Raw genomic sequence first — 25,815 nt, forward strand, 5'->3', positions numbered from 1 at the left:
AAAGGATGCACTAAACCAGGCTGAATGTTGCAAAGTAGCAGTGGTAACATTACAATGTCTGTTGTTACAAATAAATAATTGTCACAGATTACCATATAATAAGAAAGGAATGTGGGAACAACACACAAGTTGCCAATAAGCCCCAACAGAGTCAAACACCCACATACCCAAAGCCTCTCAGTAAGGTTAATGTGGTTACCTAATCTAACAAAAGTCGGGCAATTTAAATAACAGATTGACACTTCATCCCAAGTCAACACTTATCAAATAGAAAGCTTCAAGACAAAGGTGTCCTATCACATTTGTACTGTCTTTTTTGACATTGCAGAGGTCTGGTCTCTGGTGCAATACCACATGTGGGTGATAAACAAGTTTCAAACCTGGGACCATCCACACTACTGAATAGGCCGTGACCACATGAGCTTAAAAGGCAATTCTAGGAGCAGTAGTAGGCAGTTCTATGTGTAGACAAGCAGTAACAGGATGCTTTGCCAGTGGGTTATGGTATTACAATGCAATTATCACCACGTTGTGACAAGATGACATTGCACTGACCCCAAAGGGATTTCAGCCCTGCTTTAACTGTCCTGCTGGCCCATCAGAATCAGAAACAAGGCAATCCTGCTTGTCCCACTGAGTTCAGATGTTATACAGCTCCGGAAAAATACATTTTTTCTTGTGTTTCATTTGGGAGGTGATAGCTGTGAAGCTTGTAATTGTTAATTGTCAATTAGATCTTTAATTGGGAAGCAGCATTTTAACTGTGGAAGGAGCACAGGGTTGGGAGCCAACAATATTTTAATTCTAATCCCAGCTCTGCCACTGATTTCCTCTATGTAACTGTGAACAATTTAAACTCCTGTACAGCGAGGACAATGCTATTTCTCTCCCTGATAGGGGCTTGTGGAGAATTAATGAGCTGATGTTTGTGCAGCCTTTCCCCGTGTGGGGCAAAAAAAGCTAAGCGTTAATTAGATTGTTTTATCGTCAGGTTTTAACTTTGTTTTTAGTCCTCAGCTGTTCAAACCCCACTGCCCCAGCTACAAGAGTACACATGTGAAAAGTAAAACAAATGCGCCTCCTTGCCTTTGTGGTAGGAAAAAGCCCCTCATTGCAAAGCCCTGTGCAGGACCCAATGGGGGAAGGTTACCAATAACATTGCACGTTCCCCGCGTGTGCAGAGAAGGGCCGGGGGTTGCATCGGGCCACTTCTGGGTGACTGAAGTGGTTAGAATTGGGAAGCCCCTTGGATGGAAATCTCACTTCATCACAACAAGCTGCAAGCAACAAACCCGAGAAAGTGGCCGCTTATCCCTGTAATCGTGTATTGCGCAACAGGCAGGGTTTAAGGGGGAACTTCCCTAATCCCTCCTCCCGGGAAACTCCGGATTTTGTGCTGCAGCAAAGCGGCTCGCGTTTACACGGCTCACAAAGGCATGCACCCGTCTGGAGGGGTCTTTGCTGTGCAGGACACCTAGGAGCTGCCCTATGAGGCTTCTCCCCCACCCCCCTTTTTCTGACCGGCCTCCTTAAGAAGGTCCCAGGGGGCAGAAAGCGGAGCCCGGTGTTTTGTTCTTATAGGGAGGAAAAAGTTTCGCAGAGTAACGCTGACATCCAGGAAATGAGTAAGACAGAAAGCGACCAAACCAGGCACGGCTAGCGGTGAGAAAAGTGAGCATGGGGCTAAGAAGAAAGGAAGAGATCCCGGGAAGCCTTTACCCAGCGCATCGGCCGGTGGCTCCGTGAGCCAGTGTGTGGACGTTTACCAAGGCGAGGGAGAGGGGGCTGCCGTTTGCAACAGCACCGAAGTGGCTGGCGACAAGGCGCAGTAAGTCAGGAGTCCGCCTCCCTCTCTCCGCTTCTCTAACCTCAGTGGGGGCGACGGGCACAAAAACCTGCTTTCCTGGCTGGCAGGGGGCTGCAGCGCCCAAAAGGGGGGTTCGCTTGCTGCAGCAGGGGGGCTGGTTTTCTGCTTCACCGGGGATGCAATCTGCAGGGGAGGAGGGGTCCCTTTGATCCTCCATCTTTGGGGCTGTGAAGTGAGTTTATTTCCTTGTAACGCTTATTCCGCCCTCGAGCTCTCCTGGCCCGGGCCAGCAAACAAGCCCCTTCCCAGCATCCGAGCTTCAGGGGTGCAATCGGGCTCTAGTGGGTTAAGTGTGTGTGCGCGTAGTCCCTGCAGAGCAGGGGTTTTTGGAGCATGTGCTGTGGCCAGAGAGTGAGGAAGTTGGCTGAGTTGGCTTGCTTAAAACTGTTTGGGCAGAAGTACCACGGTTTTAAGGCCATTTAAAACGCTGATTAGGTACTGCACAACCCCTGTCGTCAAAATCAATGTTGTTCTATTTCCTAGCGCGATCTCGAGCTGTTCTTTCACGTGGGCTAACCAGGCCATCAAATGATCACTTACATTGCAATTAATCACTGGCACATCCGTACGTTGTCACCGAAGTTTTCAACACCAGCCTGTGTTTGCATAGATTTTCCTTCCGCATGTGTTGACATGCCTGCCTTGTGTCATTCTCCTGTAAAGCGAGGAGTGAATTACGTCCGAGGTGGGGACAGAGAATAAGAATAAGATGGGGGAGAAACTCTAGCTTAGTTGAGACTTTCTTCTTTTAAAAAACAGCGCCAGTTTCTGCACAACATTTCTTAATCCTCAACTACTCCATGGATGGCCTACACACTGCAAAATATTTGCTGGTGTAGTTCTGGTGGTATAGCTCTAATGGCAAACCCCCTATGCAGGTACAGTTTGTGCTGGCAAAAAGGTACTTTTGCCAGCTCAGTTTATTAGTTTCCTGAGCAAAATAATCTATACTAGCAAAAGCACTTTTATGCCAATATGACTTGTTCACACTAGGGCTTTTGCCACTGCTGAAACATCTTTAAAAAGAAAATCACATCTCTAACAACAAAGTTCTTCTTCGAGTGCTTGCTCATATCCATTGCCGGTGCTGCTGGGGCACTGCGCACCGAGGCGCTAGGTGCCGTGGCTTGGCTCGTAGAGGGAGTGTCCGGACTAAGTGCCGCCTCCATCAGGAGTTGCCGGAGCCGAAAGTCCCGCTCTTTCTTGGTCCTTGGTCTGAAGGCCTTACAGATCTTGCACTTATCTGTTTGGTGGGACTCTCCCAGGCACTTCAGACAGGAGTCGTGCGGGTCGCTCGTGGGCATAGGCTTAGCGCAGGAGGCGCACTGCTTGAAGCCGGGAGCTTTGGGCATGAGCCCGGGCCCGCGGCCGGGGGAGAAAGGGGGAGACGACCCCCTTAGTCCCCTGGACTACTATAACAACTATAACAACTTTAAAACTATTTAACTATTTAACTACAAACACTAGAACTATAACTACAACTGCGAATAACTAACAAAGCTAGGGAGAGTGGAGGACAGCTATGCCGCGCTCCACAGTTCCAACGACCGTCGGGGCGGTAAGAAGGAACTGAGGGGGCGCCGGGTCGGCTGGGGTATATATTCAGCGCCATGAAGGCGCCACTCTAGGGGGCTCCACAGCCGACCCGCCGGTGTTGCTAGGGTAGAAAATCTTCCGACGATCGTGCACGCGGCGCGCACACACCTAATGGAATGGATATGAGCAACACATCTCGAAGAACAACAGTTACAACGGTGAGTAACCGTCTTTTTCTGGTGTAGCCTGGTCTGGGGGTCCTTTCTCCTTTGAGCCATGGGACCCAATTCTGCAAACACGGTGTGTCAAGTTAAGCAGGCATGTGAGTACTCCCACCCACTGATATCACCTGGACGGACTCACAGTGCATAAAGTGAAGCACTTGTGTAAGTCTTTGCATGATCAAGGCCCCAGCATAGAAAACCTAATCATCTGCCCTTCTTCTTCTTCTGCACCAAACATACAAGGGATCCCTAGCTTACAGATGTTGTTAGTGAATAACCAATGTGGAATGCATGTTACACAAGCTTCATCTCTGGCTTAAAATGACACATCTGCCTTGGGTTTTAATGCTAACACAGCCAAGCTGAGTCTAAGGTAAATGTTGACAAGTGAGGGCTGCATTTTTATAAAAACGTTACTGTTTCTCTCGTATGTGTGTTCTATCTCTTCCTAAGATAGCCTGGCTGCCCGATTTGCCTCTCATAGATTCATAGATTCTAGGACTGGAAGGGACCTCGAGAGGTCATCGAGTCCAGTCCCCTGCCCGCATGGCAGGACCAAATACTGTCTAGACCATCCCTGATAGACATTTATCTAACCTACTCTTAAATATCTCCAGAGATGGAGATTCCACAACCTCCCTAGGCAATTTATTCCAGTGTTTAACCACCCTGACAGTTAGGAACTTTTTCCTAATGTCCAACCTAGACCTCCCTTGCTGCAGTTTAAACCCATACCAGTGCAAATCAGGAACCGCTCTGCTGGAAGTCACTAGTGGTAAAACCAGTGACAAGGGAGAGTCAGGACTCCAGTGGACTTTCCTACACTAGAATTGGGGCTGGAATCTTCCACTGGGTATTGCTTCCCTGGTGATAGTAATTGTGGAAGACCTAGTGTAAACAGGACTCTGTTTGTTATTTACTGGCATTCTTAACACTAGGCCATCCGCATTAACTCTGAGATGTGTTAACCTGTGGTAAAAATGCTAGTGCTGTCACTACACTAGTGCAATAAAAGTAATGCCGACAGAAACTGTCTGGAGTGTCTTCTTCAACCACTCTGTCATGACAGCTGTTTGCACTGACTTATTGAGAGCATGAAGGTAAACACAGGACCATTGATATATCAGGAGTAGCAGCACTTTGTATGTGCAGCCCAGCCACCACAACTTGTTTTGAATGATCTTGGGACTGTTTTAATGTTCGCTGCCAGTGCAGCATGGCATTACTGCAGCTGTTACTACAGAAACACTGTCCACTGGTATGAACTCTTTGATTTAAAAATGACTGGTCCGGATTTTCCTTTAGCTCCTTGACATGTTTGAGAGAGTCTTCGCTTGCCATGTTTGAGAACAGCTTCTCCAGTCCTTGAGTGAAAACAGGTCATGAAAACAAAAACTCAACCTTCTTTAACACATGGGACTTAGTGTGTTTCATCTTCAAAGCACTTAACTAACCCTCACGATATTCCCAGGTGGGAGATAAACCTCAATAACTCTGAGCACCACAGACACCGAGAGGTGAATGATTTGTCAAAGGTCAGGGAGTGAGTCAGTGTGAGCATTGGGATCAGCCACTGGGGATTCCTCGTGTGCTCTTGCCACCAGATCACACCCAAGTGCTTTAGTAACACTTGTAAACAGGGATTTAATTGGGGGAGAAGGAAGAAATCAGTGGTATTATTCCAAGGTGTGCTCACAAAACAAGCTCTACCCCCTTAGCAATATTCCTGTAGGTAGATCTTCCTCATATAACTGTCTCTGGACTTTCTTCCATGCTTTGAGTGGCAATGAAGTAGTTAACAATTTGACATTTTAATCTGTCATCACTAGAACTCAGAGTTAGCAATCCCTTATCAGAGAATCATAGAATATTAGGGTTGGAAGAGACCTCGAACAAGGGCAGTTTGCATGTTCCTGCGCTGTTGTTTCAGGCTGTCTGCACACTCAGGCAGACATCATTGTGTTTTAAATTTTTGATTCATATTTTGAAGGCTCTTTTCACAGCTGTAGGGTCTAGGGCATGCTGCCTCTTGTGATGCTAGCTAAATTGCAACAGAGGAAAAACTAAACACAAGAGATTTAGGCCCAGATCCTCAAAGATACTTAGGCCAGGTCTACACTCCAAACCTATGTCAGTATAACCGTGTCGCTCAGGAGTGTGAAAAATCCACACCCCTGAGCGATATAGTTATACAGACCTAATCCCCTCTGTAGACAGCACTATGTGGATGAGAGAGCTTCTCCCATCGACATACCTACCACCTCTCGGGGAGGTGGATTAACTATACCGATGGGAAAAGCTGTCCTGTAGGCATAGGAGTGACTTCACTTAAGCACTACAGCGGCACAACTGCACCAGTGTCTCTGCACCGCTATAGTGCTGTACGTGAAGACGAGCCCTTAGGCACCTAAGTCCTACTGATTAAAGTACCTCAATGTCTTGGAGGATCTGGGCCTTAAGACCTGGCTTTCAAAGCTGCTGAGAATTTTCAGTTCCAAATGAAGTCAACAGCAGGGGTGACAGCTCAGCAGCTCTGACCATCAGGATCTTAATTTGGGTTTGAAAGGAAAGCTTAGATTCTGCAGCACAAGACCACAGCTGCCATAAAGTGGGACTGGTTTGCTAAGCTGCTGTGAACCCAGCCCCTCTGTTTGTAGCTCCTGTATCCCATGCCAAAAGGACATCGCTCATGAGAGGAATGTCCATGGGGAAGAGGTGCTGGTTTAACAGGTAGGTGACCTCCACCCCATCAATACTAATACTTCCAGTGATATAGCTTCCTGTCCTGCACTCCCTACTGCTCACGACTGGCTCAGCTGAGTAAGCACTGCAGGATTTGAACCTGCATAAGGAGGAATATTTTGGGGCAAGCGGCTCATTCACAAAAACACACCCCTTAAAATGGCTTATTTGGGGGGGCCAGCCTGTTGCCTTTATTATTCCAGCATTCTGCTCTCCATGTGTCCCTTTAAATCATACAGCTTTCCCTGCTTTGGGTCCCAGCTCTCCGTAGGCAGCAGCACAGCACTAGAGATCAACAGATGCCCGCGTACAGTCCCCAGACTTGAATGTCTGTAGGCTGGATGCTCTCAGGAGAGAGCCCTCGCCTCTGGCACTTCCTTCCCCTATTGGTCCAACAGAGCCTGTGTATCCATTGGCCTTCAGGAGGCTGCGTAAAAGCCATTTGCTTTGCTCAGTCCTTTGCCTCCAGAGGGTGATTTCAGGGCAGGTTTGTGTTCGCATCTCAGGGTCTGTTCTAGTTCGTCTGGCAGTGGCTTAGCTAATTTAGTGTTGCGCCCGGAACTCTAAAATGTCTGCATCAAAAAATAAATCGCTCTCCCAGCTGTACCTCTGTGCTGGCACGCGCTCTCTCTCTCTCTCTCTCTCTCTCTCTCTGCATGGTGCCCTATTCTTGGCTACCTGCCTCCCATCCTGTTTCCTCCGCTGGAGGAATGAGTGGGCAGAAGATTTGCTTACACAGCTGAGCTGGCACCTCCGGCATTGGGCGCAGCAGCAGCATCCCCACCCAAAGCACACCCAGGGCGCTCTCACTCCCTGCCTTCAGCTCCCTAAACTGGAATCATCACCTTCCTGCACCACCCAGCAATTAAAAGCTAAACGGGAAAGCATGACTGCTTGGCAACCATCTCCTGGCTGTGCTCTTCCAAGGGACACCTGGAGAGCGCAGCCTCCAAACCAACTATGGGCGGGTGGGATTTGTGCACCTGCAGCTTGCCCCAAATTGTTTTGAAGAGGCCAGGTCCTGGCACAGTAGCCCACTGCACCACTGTCTCTAGCCCTGTCTGCTAGTCAGTGCAGTGCCTCTCCAGCACCTGGCAGAGGGGACATCGTCTTTTGGAGCAGCTTGCTGTACCGAAATAGTCCTTCGGGCTTCAAAGGGTCGATTTTACGAGCCTCTGACTGTTGCCAGGGGTCTGTGGGCTCATTGCTGTGACAATCCAGCCCTTCTAGCTGTGGGGCCTGATTCTCAGTGCCATGCACCTTCCGTTGTCCCTTACATCTGTGCAAATCAGGCGTAAAATGCGTCCAGGCCAGAAATGCCTATCTGGCAGCCCGTTGCACCTTGTGCAAGGGTGTGAAGAATCCGGCCTCATGAGGCCTCTTCTCAGTTAATGAGGAAGTGCCCCGCTTTCAAAAACTGCTGACTTTGCACGTGACCTGTCAATGGGCATTGGGGACCAAAGAAGTAGGGGAGCTTTGGCCCAGATCCGCAAAGATACTGAGGCCTTTATGTCCAAGTTTTAGCTCTGCTGCAATCCACGGGACTCCTGCCAAACCCGGTAGGTGCCTAAATTTACTCCGCACCTAGATTTTCCAAGTTCCCTACATGCCTGTGGTTCTGCTTCTGAGTGTGTACATTGCTGCTTTCCTCTGGGCGTCTATCTCCCACCCCAGCCCCATAGTGGTTAATGAACCAGGGGAAGATAGGCATGGCATTTAGCTGCCTAAATTGTGCTGAGCCAGACCCAGTAGGTGTGCTCAGAGGGGAGCAGGTCCCATTCAGTGCAAAATCATTCTCTCTCTCTCTCTCTCTCTCTCTCTCTCTGGCCCAATGTGGATAAATACTTAACTAGTCATTGAGCTACAGAGAGATGCTGTAGACCAGTGGTCTGGACATCCACCTGGGAGTTGGGAGACCCTCAGTCCAGTTCCCTTGCTCCAAATCACTCTTTCACTATTTAGCCACACTGGAACAGCTTCCACAGGAGAGGGTGAGGGAGCCCCTCATCAGAATAGCCCAGTCATGGGAGCATTCCCCTGAGAGGTGTAGGAGAACTCCTCTTTAAATCTTTCTCCCCCTCTGGTAGACAGGGGGGAGTTGAACCTGGGTCGCCTACAGCCCAGCTAAGTGCTCCAACTACTGGGATAGGAATTATAAGCCAGCCCCCTCGCCACCCCCCGACGGTTTGGTATGGGGTGAGGCAGTCCACTAACTCGTTCCTGCAAGAAACACCTGAGGCATCTAAGCCATCGGACTCCAGGCAGCTGGTTCCCGTGCACGGCTCCACAAGCAGAGAGAGGCACCTCCCTGAAGCCAGGAGCTAGAGAGAGTGTCCGAGCTTAGGACACACCCCTCTCCTCCGTATCTCCCAGTGGCTAGTGTAGGCAGCTCCCTGCCTAGCGTGCTGGCTTTTGTGGATCTTGGTCGGAGGTGCCTCTCTCTCTCTCCCCATTGGCTGCATAGGGAGCTAAGGCGCCCAGCTCAGGCTTTGTGGATCCCTGTGTTGTTCCTGTGCTTTTTTTCCCCCTCTAGATACCTAAAAGTTGACGCCATGATGCTCAGCACTGCCCCATCGACTCCCTTCATGGCCCCCATCCCTAGCGATCGCTGTCGAATAGCAAAGAGAGGCTCTTCGCTCTCGCGCTCCTGTGCTTTCTCATTGGGATCCGGTGCCCGGCAGGCTCTTCTAAATTCATGTCTCTCCTCCTTACCGTCTCCCCCTGCAGTTACTGCCAGATTAAAGTGAGGGTGACCCCTGTAACTACAGAAAGAAGGGGACACGGTGATCTAATATTTAGCCCTTGAAGGGCCTGATCCAAGGCCCATAGGAGGGCTCCCGTTGACTGACTTAGGCTTTGGATGGCAAGACCTCCTAGCCTGAGCACCGTGCTTATTATCTGGTTTGAGAAATAGGTATGGCACTGCCTTCCCCTCCCCCGGTGCCCGGCACAGAATGGAACAGCTGAGCACGGTTTGAATGACCCATATTTAACTAATGGACATGGCCAATCACCTGTCTACATCATTTCTCTGAAGTGTAACTTCCTAAGTCTCTGACGTCAAAAAAGTCCAGCCAGAGCATCCCTCTCTTCCTCCCTCTAAAAGATCACGGTGGATCCTTTCCTGCGTTGTTGCTCAGTATCCAGTCATGCTTTCTGCTCCCCTTACCTCTGTTCTCTACCTTCTCCTGCTACTTGCTGAAATCAACCAATCCCCCCACTAAGCTTTTCTAGCTCGTGTAAGCTCTTTAGGGCAGGTAGGTGCCTTTGGTGAAACCACTAGCATGCACTGGCAATGGTATAAAATCATCCACCCCTCTTAGACCTCTGTCTCTCTTGGTGCTAATTTGGCCCATTAAACTTCTTTAAAAGTAGGGGATGATCAATGAGAAAGGAGTCTGCCGAGAGATTTCCCTCACCTGCATGTGCGTTTGTGACTGCAACAAACCTGTGATCGGATTTGGATGGCCAGTCAAAGGAGTTGGGATTTTCCCACTGCTGTGGACTTTCCTTCAAAGCTGATTATAACTGGTCCAGAGCCACAACGGTATTTCCTAACTTCCATTGAATACCTCTGTGGCTCTGGACCTGTGGATCGTTTGCTGCACAACTCTTTGTAACAATCTGTGCCCTGACTGATTTCCAGCTATGGTAACTGCATTGTGCCGATCTAACTTCCCTCTCTTAACTTGCAGTTCTTCTTCTTCAGTTCTCTTTATATTATGCAGAATTCCATGCCCTAGCTAGTTGCATTTCTGGGGGCAGCGAGGTGGGGGGGGGAGGAGAGGGAAATGTCTCTTCTCTACAGCATAGAGGTAATAATATGAAGTTTAGTGAATGTATGTAAAGCACCTTGAGATCTTTAGCTGGCAAGTGCTTCAGGCAAAGTATTCATTTCCAGGGGTGATCTGGAAATAAAAAATGCTGCTTCCACAGGGATGGTGGGGGAGGGATAGCTCAGTGGTTTGAGCCTTGGCCTGCTAAACCCAGGGGTGTGAGTTCAATCCTTGAGGAGGGGGGCATTTAGGGATCTGGAGCAAAAATGTGTCTGGGAATTAGTCCTGCTTTGAGCAGGGAGTTGGACTAGATGACCTCCTGAGGTCCCTTCCAACCCTGACATTCTATGATGATACTAGAAGGGCTTTCACTTTTTGGAGCTGTCACACTTGACAGTAAGTAAATCTCCTTTAAAATACTAATGAGCAATGCTGTAGGAAAAACATTATGGGTTGCTTTTTTGGTAATGATGTTTTGTTATTTTTAAATGGAAATCTGGACTCTTGGGTTGTCTGCTAATACCACTAGGAGATGAACTGAATCAGCAAAACCCACCTGGAAAAGCAATAACAAGATGGATTTTATATAGGACCTTAATTTGGAAACGGTCTCGGCTTGTGTGTGCAGAAAAGGGGAGGTTGTTAATGTTTGGCACTCTGTCTGGAATTACTCTTGGCTGGTTGCTGATACTATGTTGTCTCATGTGGTTTTTTGGATCCTGTCTTGTGAGAGGGGGTCCCCCCTCCCGGTCTTTGGTTGGAATGGCTGTTCTGATGCCAACAAAACAGTTTTCCAAAAGCATTCCTGGGCACACTCTTCCCATCTGCCAAGATCAAAGCTCTGAGAGTTAGAGCACTTGCCTTCTTGCCTGTAGCCGCTTCCTGCACATAAATGGGCTCTCCCATTTTTCATTATTACCCCTTTTTGGAAGTCACTTTTCTGGTTGAGCCAGCACATTACTCATATCAATGAGATTTTTACCTGGGGCAAAGATGCTCTTTCAATATATGCAGTGAGAGAACATTTTATGCACCGCATTGCCACATGCACAGCTTGGAAAAAATCCACTCCCCTTTGGTGAGTGGAATGCTTGCTTTAGGGAGAACAAGAGCCAAAGACACCTGTTTCTGCAGAATTTTAGCTCTTTTTTTTTTTTTTTTTTTTTTTTTAAATGCATTTTCTAGCCCATGTGATGATCACGTTGCAAAGGCAAATGAAGTGTAGCCTTCCTGAGCATGCAAGAATAGGGTTGGGGTTGGTCAAGCCCTACGTTTTCAGGTAAGCTAGCTCTAGTTAACTACCTCCTGCCCTGAATTGCACCAAGGAATGGTGGTGCTTCTAGCCTAAAATATTTGATACATCGCTTCAGACAAACAATGAAAACTAAATCCCATAGGGCCAGACCAACCCTGACTCCCACTGGGCAGTTAACTCACCTGTGTAGTCCCACTGAATTCATCAGGATCATGGCTTAGGTGAGTGACTGCTTATCAGTGGGGAATGAGGTTTCACAGATTGGCCCATAGAGACTAAAGAGTTATCCTTGTAAAGAGTAAATTAGTAAAGACCCACTGGTCCATTATGAGAAGGAAATAGAACATAGATGCTGTGTGAATATGTTAGAATGTAGACGAAATTTGATGATATTCTCTCTTGAGAAACAGCGGTCATGTAAAGAATGTGATTTATAGACCTGAGGGACAGAATTAAGGGTACTTGGGCGATCTTAAATTGGCATTATTGCCTACCTTGAGTGCTAATTTGTGCAACTTAATGTTCTTAATATAGCTTTTTTCTATGGAGGGATGTGTGTAGACATACATACACATTAAGGGTTAAAAAATTTCAAAAGTAGACTTTGGCCATTTTGAAATTTTATCCGTCTAACACAAGGCATCACTGAAATGCAGCCACTTCTGGAGTTACAGACTGGGGTGGGAAGGGAAGAATTTGACCTCGGTCCTTGCATGAATAGCTGTGAGCTCTATATATCTAGGGCCCATGGGATCAATCGGCTGATCTTTAGCTGGTGTAAGAAGGCAATGATGTTATGTATTCACATCAACTGAAAATTTGTCCCTCTCTCTTTTAAGGCCTTCTTGCATAATAAACCTGCCTGGTACTAAAGCAACGTCCGAAGGTTTTACCAGGATTTTAACCTGGGAGTCCGGTATGTGCAGCCTGATGGTTAAAGCGCTAAAGCCAGGCTTCTGTTTGATGCTGGAGTTAAGAGTTCTAAAGACATGCTCTACTGAGGTTGGCTGACCTGCATTCTAGCTTCTTATTGATAAGCTGCTGCTTCAGACGCTCAGAAGTTGGTGGTTGTGGTGTCTAACTCAGAAGCAGCTACTGGAGAAAATGTAAAATACTAGGGACTTGATTGGAATCATACAGACCTTTGGAATGTGGATTTCTGGCTCAGTCCTACATGCACTCCTAGTCCTGGAAACTGTTGAATTCTGGGCTCCCACCTGGAGTGGTAGCTTTTACTCTGTACTCTTAAACCGAGCTCAGAGGCCGCCCTGGTAACGTGGATTTTGGGTCCACTGGCGAGGAACCTGAAGTAATGACGCATCATTCCCATGGTGCTGTAAATTAGCCTTTAAACTACAGCGGGGGCGTATCCTTGGGCTTCTGAACAAAGCCCTCCTTTCATGCACTCCTATTTATAAAGGAAGCGAGTGTTCATATTCACCACAGACATGTCCCTAACAAGAAACACGTGGCCTAATAACCCAAATGCTAGCACGCTCTTGTATTCAGTGTTTTCACCATGGCAATGCATGTCACATCTCTTCTCTCCTGCGAACGATTCCTTGCACAGCTTCCTTTTCCAACATTTATTTTATGAAACACTCAGGGAAGGGGAAAGTGAAAGGATTTGTGGTGGTGGGAATGCAAAGGAGGAAATTGTCCAAGTTTTCCAGATAACTCCTGGCACCTTTTGCAATAGGTGTGCCCCTGTGCCACTCCACCATGTGAAATTGACTAGGAGCTGATGGCTCAGGTTGCAGAAGCTGAATGAAATTGTGTGGGGGAAGGGTTATCTTATTTTATCTTCTCGTTCTTACTGATTAAACTATTCTTTAGCCAACATATTTGTCTGTTTTCTGGGTTTATGATCACTGATCCGGGATGAGAATTTGGAAAAGATTACTGCTCCTGAAAGCGTTGGCACTGTTCCTCCAATAGGTTAGCAGGGGACTAGGCAATACGATATCAGGGCCTGATTTTACACACACACTTCTACTGGGAAACAACTCCACTGAAGTCAATGCAGTTACACTGGTGTGTAATCAGTGAGAGAGGAAATTAGCCCATCAGATCTTAAAATCTCATCTCTCCTATTTACTAGCGTGCTTACCCCTTCATGTCAGCTGCAGCAGGACTCTAACAATCGGATTCTGACTAGTTATTTTAGCAGGTATATAATGCTCGAAGAGGAGTTGAGATTTTTTGATACCATTTTGTAAGCTGGGATTCCAGTTCTCCTTTCAGGATAAAGCATTGGTTTCCTGTTGTAATGGTTCTTGCCACAGTGGTCAGTGTGATCAGTGTAAGTTGGAATTCAAATGATTGAGGAGAAACAACTGCAAATGGTTATTGAGATAATGTGACCTTTAAAATTTCCATATCTCACAAAGCACCCGTGCCAGCCTTCATTTTGAGCACTGTTTATTAGCAAGGTATTGGACCCTTAAAATTATTGCAGGGCCCCTGATCTAAGTGTGCTATCTTGTCCTGTTTCAGGACTCAATTTGATGCAGAAGGTCTTGGGCCCGTGTAATTCTCAGTCCCTGCCTCTGGGCTCTGATCCAAACAGCAGTGATGACAATGGGTATATTTCCAATGGCTTCACTAGGCTTTGGATCAGGCCCTTAATGCAGAGATTCACACCACCACCTTAAAAATCCATAGTCAATGCAGGATCGTCCTACTTCTAGCTAGTATAAAAATAGGAGGTGGTGACAGGGATAGAAGAAATAGGAGCTCTAAATCTTCCATATTTCCAGTACCCATAGACAGGGGTGGGAAAGTTCTGGATGCTGGGGGAGCCGGCGTAACCGTTAACACTTGTTTAACTTTTATGGCAGAGTTGACTTTTTTCCTTGTTAAGAATTGCAGGAGCGGGGAGAGATTCTATGTAGACGCTTTGGGCAATTGGGCCCTCTCTATGTATTCCTAATGCAGGCTGGGTTTCCCTTCCCCTGCCATGAGACTACCTTGCCTGCCGGATATTAGCTGTTGCTGCCTACAGGGTGGACTAGGGCAGAAGCGGGAGATCAGGGGAGAAATGTCCTTAATGGGTCCCAATGTGGACATCAAGCTGGAGACGGGGAGCATGTGTGCAATGGCATTGCCCTTTCCATGCAGCTACTGTTACGGGGCCAGCCAATAAAACAGCAGGGGGTTGCTGTAACTTGCTACCATCTGTGCGGATGAAAGATTGCATGAGGTGAGGATGACTGACTGGCTGTTGTGATCACTTCTGTCCAATTCAGTGAACTAAAGGGGGAGCTGTCCAGGCCAGTGGGTCAAAAGTTTTTGGCCTAATTGTAAAAGTTCGAATTGTTCTAGATCAACAGCACAAATGTATGTGACTTAAAAAGCCAAGCCAAGATGTTCTCTGGCAGTGACTCTACAACAACAGAATACGTTGTCGGGATGAGTGGGAGCGGCACACGACTTCCTGCCCCACCGTCTGTGTGTGTCGCGTAGAGGTTGTAGACGCGCAGCTATAAAAATCATCCTGAGAGCTTTCTGGGGAGCTGAGGCTTCTTGCGACATTTGTCTCTGCTAGCCTGCTCCGTTCTGGTTAGCAGGCCACAGTTGAAAAATCCGCAACTCAACAGTGGTTAAACAGCTGGTGTGCTAAGACCGCTGTCTGTTACACTGACTAATCTTGTGTCCTTGTACTCTCCCATCTGTCTTTATCCACCTATGGCAGAGGTGGGCAAACTTTTTGGGCCGAGGGCCACATCTGGGTGGGAAATTGTTTGCGGGGCAGGGGGTGCGGGAGGGAGTGCAGGGTGTGGGAGGGGGTGTGGTGTGCAGGAATGAGCTCAGGGCAAGGGATTGGGGCAGAGGAGGGGTGTGGAGTGTATGAGGGGGCTCAGGGAAGGGGGTTGGAGTGCAGGAGAGGTGCGGAGTGCAGGAGGGGGCTCGGCAGGGGTGCGGACTGCAGGAGGGGGCTCAGGGCAGGAGGTTGGGGTGCAGGCAGCTCTGTATTATTGGCTAGGCCGACAAGGCCGAGGCCTAGGGCGGCAAATTTGCAGGGGCGGAAGCTCCCCTCTGCGCCCTGCCCCCCTGCTCCAGCTCACCTCCGCCTCCTCTGCAAGCGCGCCGCCATGTCCTGTTTCTCTCCCCTCCCAGCGGTTGCACCGTGAAACAGCTGTTTCGCAGGGCAGGGAGGAGGGGGAACGCCGCGCACGATGGGGGAAGAGGCAGGGCCGGGGGCAGGGATTTTGGGAAGGGATCCAATAGGGGAAGGGAGGGGGCGGAGTTGGGGCGGGGACTTTGGGGAGGGGGTTGGAATGGGGGCGGGGCCAGGGCGGCAATTATTTCCCGGCCTAGGGGCAGCAAAATTATTAATCCGCCACTGGGTGCAGGCGGAGTGCGGGGTGCGGCAGGGGGCTCAGGGCAGGGAGTTGGGGGGTGGGGTGCAGGAGGGGTTCGGGCTCCGGGGTGGCAGTGGCGCGCTCTACGTCCCTGCGCGGCCCCTGGGGGAAGGGGGCACTGAGCTCCGCGCACTGCCCTTGCCACGCCTCCAGGAACCACCCCCGAAGCTCCCATTGGCCACGGTTCCCCGTTCCTGGCCAATGGGAGCTGTGGGGCGTGGTGCCTGGAGACAAGGGCAAGGCCCGGAGCCCTCTGCCCCGTCCCGCCCCTAGGCCACAGGGACATGGTGCTGACTGCTTCTGAGAGCGGCGCGGGGCCCGCGGGACCACAGGGGGCGCGGGCCGGATCTGGCCTGCGGGCCGTAGTTTGTCCACCCCTGACCTATGGTCTCTGGTCTTATACTTGGATTGTAAACTCTTTGGGGCAGGGACTGTCTTTTTCTTCTGTCTGTACAGTGCCTAGCATAATAAGGTCTTGGTCCTTGACTAGGGCTCCTGGGAGCTACCTCAGTACAAATAATTAATACTTGCACAGGAGGACATAGTGGCACTTCCGCTGGTGCAAATGGTGCCTAGATGCCATGGTGAGTTGGAAATACCTCAACAGATTGCGCATGTGATGGTGAGATTGTGTATTGGATCGAAAATCCAACAGGTAGCACGGTTCTCTGGGGTTTGGCCACGTGCTCCTGAGTGAGTGGGTGTTCTCTGCTTGAGTCAAAAGAAATCAGCTGTCTCGTCTATGGGTTTTATTCTTGTAATGGAAGCTATTAAAATGTATGTCTCTATAGATAAAATACTGGGACTGTTCTCTTTTGAAAGGGTGACTTCCTGGAGCTGCCTGGGCTCTGTTAGAGCAAATAGCAGAGCCGGATTAGCGTCTGAGTCAGTCTGTTTAGGGGAAGGAGGGGCTGCCTTGTCCTGCATCCAGGATGAACATCAACATTTCCATGAAAATATCGGATTGTGCTACTGGGGGAGAAAAACATCACTTCCGAACTGTCTGCAGCGGGCCGCTGGGCAGGACGCCCAACTCTGGCCGTGCGACTGACCCCTTTGGCACTCGGAGTCTGCCCCAGGCAGGATGTTCATAGACCTCCTGAAGGCAACAGTGCTGCCAATCAAATGGCAAAACAATAGTTACCAGGCAAGTATCCTTGGCAGACAAAGTTATCCCATGGCTGAGCATCTAATTGGGGGTGGGGTTTCCAAGGCAACGTTCTGGCCTCCTCTGGGGGGGAGGGAGGGGTGTTGAGAAGGAGTTGTCTTGTCTCTCCTTTCTCCCCCTTAAATATTGTGCTGGGGCGGGGAATCGAGTGTTGGAGTAAGAGGGGTGGGCCTGGAGACAAGAAAGGTGGTCTGGGGATTAGGGCATTAGTCTTGCACTCAGGAGACTCCGGTTCAATTCCCTGCTCTGCCATAATCTTCCTGTTTGACCTTGGACAAGTCGCTTAGCCTCTCTGTGCATCGATTCCCTGTCTGTGCAATGGGGATAACTCTCAGGGGTATTGTGAAGCAATCAGTGTATTTATTCTCGCAGTCTTTAGATATAACAATAACGGGGGCCTTATAAAGAATAGGAGTACTTGTGGCACCTTAGAGACTAACAAATTTATTGTAGCATACCAAAGATTGGGATAGATAGGGCAGGGATGATTTTTATAAAATATATATATATATATATTTTTTTTTAAGAAAATCTTGACCCTACAGTGATCCACCTACTAGTGTTTCTTTTCTTGCTTGGTTGTGGTGGGTTTATTTTTGAGACGTTAAAAATCAGAACTACTGAACCAGGGCAGTAGCTGACTACTGCGCAGCAGAGATGCACAAGTGAATATCTGAGGGCAGGTGTAGGCTTTCAGTTTCATGTTTTGTGAGGCAGTGCATCATGGAAGGAGGCACTGAGCAAGGGACTGGATAAAAAGCACTCTTGGGGTCTATTTTTGTCTGCTGACCTGCTGTGTCCCCTCTGTCAAGTCCCTTAATCTCTCTGGTCATTTGCTTCCCCAGCTGTGAAATGGGGGTGACAGGATTCTGCAAAGAGTGGGTGAGATTTAATATCCGTGAAGCGGGGTGGAAGTTCTGATGGTTGTAGTGATGTTAATTTTAGCAGGTGTAATACAGATTTAATATTGGTTCTGTGTTAAATGGACTCAGAGTTGACTGGTCTCTTAAAACTAACCTACCATGAAAGTTGTCCCATGCAGCAGGGCTTAACTTGAGGCTTTCCAAAATATCTTGTTTTAAGAATAGCCATCCAAGGGGCACTGGATGTCTCTGCCTGGCACCGGTAGTGGGATATAGAGCTCTTCTCTGGGTCACCAGTATAGCTCAGTGGTGCCTCTTCGGCAATCTATGTGAAAAGAGCTGGCAGGTGAGAGCTGGGCCAGTTCCCAGTGCACAGAAGTCCACATCACAGACCAATGGCACTAATTGGTCCTTCTTCATTGGCAGCCTTGTTAGAGAAGCCAAAGACTGAGTGGGCCATGGAGATAGATCCCTTCCACTCCCTCCCCTGCCACCACCCATGATGTACTTGTTCTGTGGATAAAGAGAAGGATGGGGAGGATTGTGCTGGGAACGGAAATCCGGCAACTTTCTCCAGCGCTAAATGAACATAATGTGAGCAAAAGCAAACCAGAGCACATGCATTAGCTGTAGTATCCCCTCTTCTATCGAGTGCTAGTAGCCGACAGGACTGGTGTACAGCATGCTTCCCAGGAGAGTTCATTCCCAGGAGCCACAAGAACAGCACAAACTATCGCCGGTTTAACCAAGAGTTCCTCACAGCATGTTATCCCTTTCCCAGGTCATCAGCCCTGTTTATTCTCTGCTTTGGCAGTATTCAGGATGGCAGTACCTATGTTCCTGTGCAAGTACCAGCTGGTAGCAGAGTGGGAAGTCCTCCCAGATCTCCATTGCTCAGTACAATTCTGGCACTTCTCACTTCAGCACTGGCAGAACTCTCAGTGATGGAGGTTTTATCGCCCTGGGTGATAGAAACTAGATAAACATCCCCCCTTCCCCCACCCAGGGTCTGTGCTAGGAGCTACCCTCAAGCAAACCGGAATGCACTACACAGGTGCTGTTGCTTTGTTACAACTGACGCACTTCGCCAGCTGACAAGCATGGGTAGGGTGGGAATGCATTTATAAATATTAGAGTTCTCAGTGTGTTTCAGCACTTGGGTTTTGGCGGTTGCATCTAATCTATCCCAGGCCAAAAGAGCAGCCGCACCCTCCCCCAGAGCACAGTACAGCGCCAGCGTGACCTGCCATGGCACTGCCCCACCTCATGAAATGGAGAGTCTGTTTTGATGAACCTTGAGGTTTGTCTCACCCTGATTTTGATGTGCAGCGGCTTCTGTGAGACGCCAACTTGGGACCTGGTTCTGCAAGCTGACTCCAGTCTGATGATGATACTCGGAGCTTGGAAGAATGTACTGGGCATTTACTAGGTGGGGGACTTAAACCTACCAGCTCAGAGGTAGAGACAAAAGAGGGGAGGTTCCAACAGGAAAGCCCAACGGTGACACCCTTGGAAGAAGTCCCAACTACCCTGCCACCAGCGGCTGGGAAGAGGACATGCTGGCATGTTTACCAGGGTACTGACCCTGGGCATTGTGTAAGTGGGGTCTTTATCTTCTGTATCAGCCTCTAGCCAATAAGGGTCTAAGTTTGAAGTGCTAGCTGTTGGAAAGGAGAAAGAACTCTGTCTCTTCTCTCCCCTCCAGAACTGCTAGGGCAGTTGGGGGACAAAGAGGTCTCTGGTATTGAGGTAGAATCTCATTTTGTGAAGGTTTGGGGGTCCTCCCCAATGAATAGCTCCAGTGCATGCTTCCAAGTGTGCCTCAGCACCAGCATGAGACTGAGTGGAGTCTTGATAATTCACAGCTGCCCACGGGGTTCTGAATAGCAGCAGTGGCACTGGTCAATCTTGTTAACCTTTTTCTGCTGCAGCTTGACCAAACTATGAGCAGCAGCAGAGGCACTGGAAGGAGATGATAGTAGACTCAGGAAGACAGCACTGAAGTAGTTAATACTCAGATCACCTACAGAGATTTTTCTCTGCAACCCACAAGAACTAGAACTTCTCCTTTTAAAAAAAATAAAATAAAAGCTTTAGATTGTGTGGGTTCAATCACTCATTAGGGCAGGGGTTCTCAAACTGGGGGTCGGGACCCCTCAGGGGGTCATGAGATTATTACATGGGGGGGTCGCAAGCTGTCAGCCTCCACACCAAACCCCGCTTTGCCTCCAGCATTTATAATGGTGTTAAATATGTAAATAAGTGTTTTTAAGGTATAAGGGGGTCACAGAGGCTTGCTATATAAAAGGGGTCACCAGTACAAAAGTTTGAGAACCACTGCACTAGGGCGATGGACAAATGGTTACCTCTTCCCCCGCCCTCCAAATGTGTCATTAATGCTTAGGTTTATTCATAGATTTTTAAGGCCATAAGGGATCACTGTGATCACCTGGTCTGACTTCCTGGATAACACAGGCCACAGAACTTTGCTGAACTAATTCCTGTTTGAGCTAGAGCAGATCTCTCCGAGCAGAGGTTTTCAAAGTGGGGGATGTGAGCAGGTTATCAGAGGGGTGGACGGACCTGACTGGACCAGGCTGAAGGCCTGGGATGAGGATGGGGGAAGCAGATAGGGCTCTGTGCAGGTGGTCTCAACTGCTGGGACCAGGTTCCCTGCCCATCTTGCTCACCCACTACCACAGCTGCAGCAGCCCTCAAAGCAGCACCATGGGAGTTGAAGGCAGCACGGTGGGAATAGTGACCAATACTGTACGATAAGCAGCATGATGCTTGGCTGCCTTTGTGCAAGAGCTAAGTATCCCAATATTACCCCCAAAAAGCTGCATTAAAAGAACATTCTTAAGGTTGCAAAGTCAACCACTCAAAAGTTAGGAAATACCAGAGTTGCGGTTGTCTGTGTAATCTTCATTTGACACCTCCCATTCCCCTTGTGCATATGCATTGTGATACAGTCTTTTATTAGATGAGGTCCCGTTGTTTTTTTCCCCCCACAGGATCCCTGCCTCATTCAGTTCTCTGGATTGAGAACGAACTGGGGTTGCACAGTGAAGGAGGCTGTTGTCTGTAAGACCTCTGCCTCCTTTGTTGCAGTATTCAGAGTAGCAGCCGTGTTAGTCTGTATCCGCAAAAAGAAGAACAGGAGTACTTGTGGCACCTTAGAGACTAACAAATTTATTAGAGCATAAGCTTTCGTGGACTTCGGTGCATCCGAAGAAGTGGGCTGTAGTCCACGAAAGCTTATGCTCTAATAAATTTGTTAGTCTCTAAGGTGCCACAAGTACTCCTGTTCTTCTTTTTGTTGCAGTAGTAGCTTGTCATGCTCTATGTGGACCAGCGCTAGAGGGGGGTGAGACACACACTTTGCCAGTGGGCTTCACAGATATCTGCCGTGAGTAGAGGAGTAGTGAGACTCACAATTCCTGGGTTCCATTCTGCCTCTTCCATCCCCCCACCCCCAACCTTGACCTCTTCTGCCCTGCCCTTCCAGCCTGCCCCTGTCATTTCCCTGGCCCCTTACCCAGCCCCATTCTCCTTGCCTGCCCAATGCCAGTCTCTACTCCTCATGCTTCTCATCCAGTCTCCCACAAGTTCACCCCTCCGCAGCTCCTTGTCCAATCTTTTACCCCCATTGGGTCCCAGTCCTAGTCTTCCCCCTCCCCTTGTCCTGCCTCCCACCTGGGCTCCTTGTTGCAGGCTTTTTGCCCACCCAGTGCCCATCCTGCTCACAGACTCTATCTCCTTGTCAGATCTGGCTTTCCTTTCTCCCTCCTCCACCTTTTGTTTCTAGTCCCAGTTCCCCTCCCTTCCCAAACACCTTGTCCCAAACTACTCCTTCCCCCATCCCCAGTCCAGCTCCTTTCCCCTCAGTGTTCAAATCAGATGGCTTCCCCCATGCTGCCTGGGGGAGGGGAAGATGTTAGAGAGGTTTTCCCCTGCTCTCTTTTGGAGCCTGGCTTCACCCTGGCCCGGAGCAGCCATTACAGAGAAAGTCTGGCTTTCCCCACTGTCGCCCTGGTTTGGAGGGTGCTCTGTAGGGATGGCTCGTGAGCAGTCTGGGCACACGCAGACACTGTGAGGGGATGGACCATGCTCAGTTACTCTGGGAGGCTGGCACATGCAGAGTCTGTTCATACTGGGAGCCGAAAGAGACTTGAGCATGCTCAGTGAGGACAAAACTTTTGGAAATTTTAGCTGTTTAAGCTCTAAAAAGCCTCTACTCTGCAAACTCCCAGGGGAGGTGTTTTTTCCCCCCAAAGGCTTATAACTTGACCAAATTTGGGCAGATTTTCACATCCCTGGCTCAAAGCGCCCACTGCTAAATGTCAAGTCCCTGCTACAAAGCATGGGAGCACTAGAGCTGTTTTTAAAAAAAAAAAAAAAAAAAAGTCACCAGATTTTTTTTTTTTTTTTTTATAAACATGGACAAAACAACGTATTTTTCCCTAGTCTCGTTCTCAGCAATGGCTGAACTGTTTTGGCTGAAACTCTCTCAAAAAATAAAACAGCCTGGGTCAGACACTCATTAGGAAATTTCAGCCCAAACAGTTAACACTTGGCAAAGGGATAAGCAACTGAAAACAGGGTCTTGTAATGAGAAGTCAGGCTGGGCAAACTTAAAAGGCAGCCCTACCGGGCCAGCCCCATGTGTGTTATTTTTCTCTCTCTCTCTCTCTCACGGAAGCGGCATCGGGTGAGATATGGGAATGGAATGTTCCTAGTAGCCGGTATCAGAGCTGGTCCCCTTTCCACCTCAGTCTGGAGTAACTGAAACCCGGCTAAGCCCTCACTACAGTAGAAAGTTTCCCAGTTTTAATTATGCTGGTATAGGTAAAGCAGTCCAATCCCCCCTAGTGTGGACGCAGTATAAGGTATAAAGGTGTTTTGCACTGGTTTAGCTATTTCTGGTATAAGGCACCTTTTATACGGGTAGAATTCTACCCATGCTGGTAGAACTGAATCTATACTAGGCTTGTACTGGTATAGCAATGTCAGTTTAAAAAAAATCACTCTTCCAACCCACACAGTTATACTGGTACAGCTCTTAAGTGTAGACCAGCCCCTACTCGGGATCTGAAGGCAGCAGCATAGCCTCTGGCACCCTGCCATGTTTTTGGGGTTTTTTTTAATCTCTAAATGTACACACAGTTCTGCAAAAGCACAGCGCCGAGGAAAGGAACTTGGCAGCATTTCCTGCCTTTCCCTTGCAAACTGATAAAAAGCCTTTGAGACACGGGGGGTGACCCAGCTTATTTTTAAACCGCACCAGGGCATGAGTCTCATGGTGTAACTGCGCCTCCCAGACTTGCAGCTGTTTTACAAAATGACGAGTTAATGGTCGATGCAAAAAATGAGAAATAATTGGGATTTCCAGACTTCTCTAGACGGTGGGGTGTGTGTGTGGAGTGGGAGGGGTGGCTGAAAAACACTGGGAATGAATGTAACTCTTAGCATTGTCTTGAGCATTGTGTGAGCTTCCCTTGTGTAGTTCTGCCAATGCCCTTCTGTCCTGATTTGCTCTCCCTTCCCTTGCTATTCCTGTCCCAGCCCTCTCTTGAGCAGAGGCTGCCACTTACGGATAAATATACACCATCCAGTGTTATTTCCACCACACCGGTGCTCTGGAAATACACAGAGGCAAGGTGCTTACAGTCTAAGTTAGTCACTAATTATGTGGTGCCCTGGGGAAATACATGGAAAGTAGAACAAGAAACCACTGAACACATTTTCCGTGCCTTTTCTGTTAAGGCAATATATGGTCTTGAGAGGGGTAAGGGTAGTGTGCACTACCCCAACATAGCAGCTAGTTCCACATGTCATAATGCCTAAATTAGTGGTGGTCTCAGTGGGAGCCAGGATAGAGTAGCCTGACAGATGACAATATTGGAACAGTGCCTTCATAATAAAAGATGGTATCCTCTTAGTATGTACAGTATTCTCATATGGAAGGGCAAGGGGTTACCTCTTATGGTGACGCCATATTGCCTCATGACTTGTTGTGCTGTAATGAACTGGCTGGTATTTCTATGAACTTCTGTTCCCTACTGGTGGAAATGCTCAGTTGTGTGTCATATGCGCCATACTGCTAACCTAATGGTGAGTCTCCTTCCGTTCAAATGTTGGCCTGTGTTTCTGGAGCAGGAGGATTGGAGTTCTAGTCTCTCTGCTATCATAAAGCACTGAGTAGTAAGGGGGGCAGCACAGCCACACAACCATGAATTCCTAGGTGCCATGGATTTGTTACAGTATGACCTGAGAAAACCATGAAGATTGTCCGCTTGTGAATTTGTACCACAGCCGAGACAGCCTCTCATACCATGTAACATGCTACCATTATTGCCCAGAAGCTACAGCAATGGGCTCACTTCAATACCTACTTAGGATCCACACCACCCCAATAGTATACATTAGTTAGTTATGAGGTTCTGATTGGCTTTCATTGTATTGTATTAATGTACTTTTATTCTCCTAGCAGAGTCCCTTCGGTCTCACACGCGCACACATAGTGTGGATCTGTTGCATCCAAATGTTCCACCAGAAATTAAAAAATATCATACTCTTCCCTGTTGTGTTAAGGTGCAGAGGTAATACTTGGCAAACGAGGAGACCTTTAGCGCTAGTGACTTCCCAGCACCATGGAGAGAAGAGAGAGATCAATCTCCAATCAAAGGAAATGCCACCCCTAAATACCCAAAGAACTCATATTAGTTCATGCTGGCCAGGACTCTGGGAGTTTCATTCAGTGTTGGGTAGATACCCAGGCAATAGGATTGTGCCCAGCAAAGCTGGGAGTTAATTTCTTTAATATCAAGTCTCAGTGCATTAATTCATCATGCTCCCAGTAACCCCTGGGGCGCTAAACTCTCATTAGTTTGCAAACCCAGTGCATTATGGTAGCCGGTACAAATGAAACCACACAAAACACTGTGAAGCTGTCACCCAAGCCAAGACTGGGTGAAGAGGGTGTCGTGTGGCAGCAGTTGCTGGCACAACACTGCATGTAAACAGAGTGGCACGCATTTGGCAGCATGCCCCAGGACCCTTCAGAATAGAGCCAGTTGACTGGGACTGCAGCTTTGAGGGAGAAGTGTCGATGTTTGTTCAGACCTGGCAGGGATGTTTTCCAATGTATCCTTCAGTTATAGATCAGCAGGTGCCAAAATTAAACCGCATGATGTATTTAACACCATCCCTCTCTGGGTGTGAGCTCCCCACCCCCAAGCTGCAGACTCACCCACCCTGCTTTCTTTTAAGTGCTACCGTGTCGTGGCAGCCACTACACTGGGACGGACGTGCCCCAGCATGATCTCGGCTGTGCTGTGACGCCGTGGTACTTTGAAGGAGCAGGAAGCGACTTGGGATGTGCCTCCCGCCCTGAGGCACAAAACAGTGCAACCATGTTCCCACCCCACATGTGAATGTGAAGCAGAGATTGTGGCGAAAGTAGGGTTGGATTTAGGCAATATGAGGCTCTAGGCATGTCCCGCACAAAGGGTACCATGGGCCCCACCTATACCATGACCATTCCCCTTCACTGTGGTCCCACCCCCTGCACGTGCCTCTACCCTCTCTTAGGGTGGCAGTGGTCAACTGTACAAGACGGGGGGGGAGCTTTCTAGCCCTCCTTTCAGCCGGCCCACTGTTCCCTGACTTCAGGTGGGCCAGGGTATGTTCAGAGGAGAGGAAGACTCTGCTTCCGCCCACCCGTGGGAAGAGGGAGGGAGCAGGGAGAGCTTTCCAACAGAATCCCAATGCAATGATAGCAGTGAAAGAGTCCTCCTCTGGCTCCGAAGGGTAGCAGAGCTGTGGACAACTCTGGGAATCCACACACGCTTACCCGCCTTTACCGGACAGAGACGGCCTCCTTTCTAAGCCTCTGTCTGGGAGTTCACGAACAAGAGCCTGTGTCTAAGAGGTCCCTGCCAGGGTGTCCCAGAGACCCTGTGTCAGATATTTAGCTGGAGCGAGAAGAAAGGGTTTGACCACGTTAGACAAAATGGTT

General features: G+C 48.8%; 1 protein-coding gene across 1 annotated transcript in view; it reads left to right on the forward strand.

Moving 5' to 3' along the window:
* Positions 1-1,416: 1,416 nt before the first annotated feature.
* ITPRIP (inositol 1,4,5-trisphosphate receptor interacting protein) overlaps positions 1,417-25,815 on the forward strand; it is a 28,854-nt gene continuing 4,455 nt past the window's right edge. The window contains exon 1 of the mRNA XM_054036186.1: positions 1,417-1,828. The gene's annotated coding sequence lies outside the window, so the exon portion shown is untranslated. The remainder of the gene's footprint in view (positions 1,829-25,815) is intronic.

This window comes from Malaclemys terrapin, chromosome 7 (assembly GCF_027887155.1).
Source record: "Malaclemys terrapin pileata isolate rMalTer1 chromosome 7, rMalTer1.hap1, whole genome shotgun sequence".
NCBI classification, from domain to species: Eukaryota; Metazoa; Chordata; order Testudines; family Emydidae; genus Malaclemys; species Malaclemys terrapin.